We start from the raw sequence: 504 nt of genomic DNA, 5'->3' as shown, positions 1-504 counted from the left end.
CTCTCTTCTTTTCATTCTGTTTTTTTTTTTTTTATATTGTCATTTTGAACTTCTCAATACTTTTTGGGGGTTTTTACTCCTTTTTTTTTTTTCTTTTTTTCTTCTTCTTATGGTTTTTTTAGGCTGTTTATTCTTTACTGTTTTTATTATTCACCTTCGTTGTATATATATATATATATACTCTTTCATTTCATTAAAAGGAATCTCTCTCTCTTTCTCTTTCTCTCTCTTTGAAGCCCATTTGATTTTATTTTTGAGTTCTCTTTTTTTTTCACTTTTTTTTTTTTTTTCTTTTCTTTTCTTTCTGTTCTTTTCTTCTCCTCAATGACTACCGTAGAGGCTTTGCCCAGAGGAAATTAATCATCATAATCATAATAGTAACAATAATAAAAGAGAGCCAGAAGAAGAAAAAAATAAAGAAAAAAGAAACAATCGCCAGAAAGACATGCGACTCCATCTATTTCTCTCTCTCTTCTCTCAGAGACTCCGAATTCCTTTTTTTTT

The sequence above is a fragment of the Trypanosoma theileri genome (genome assembly GCF_002087225.1).
Source record: "Trypanosoma theileri isolate Edinburgh chromosome Unknown TM35_Tth_13_V1, whole genome shotgun sequence".
In the NCBI taxonomy this organism is placed as follows: domain Eukaryota; phylum Euglenozoa; class Kinetoplastea; order Trypanosomatida; family Trypanosomatidae; genus Trypanosoma; species Trypanosoma theileri.
Note: the sequence above shows the minus strand (reverse complement) of the source record.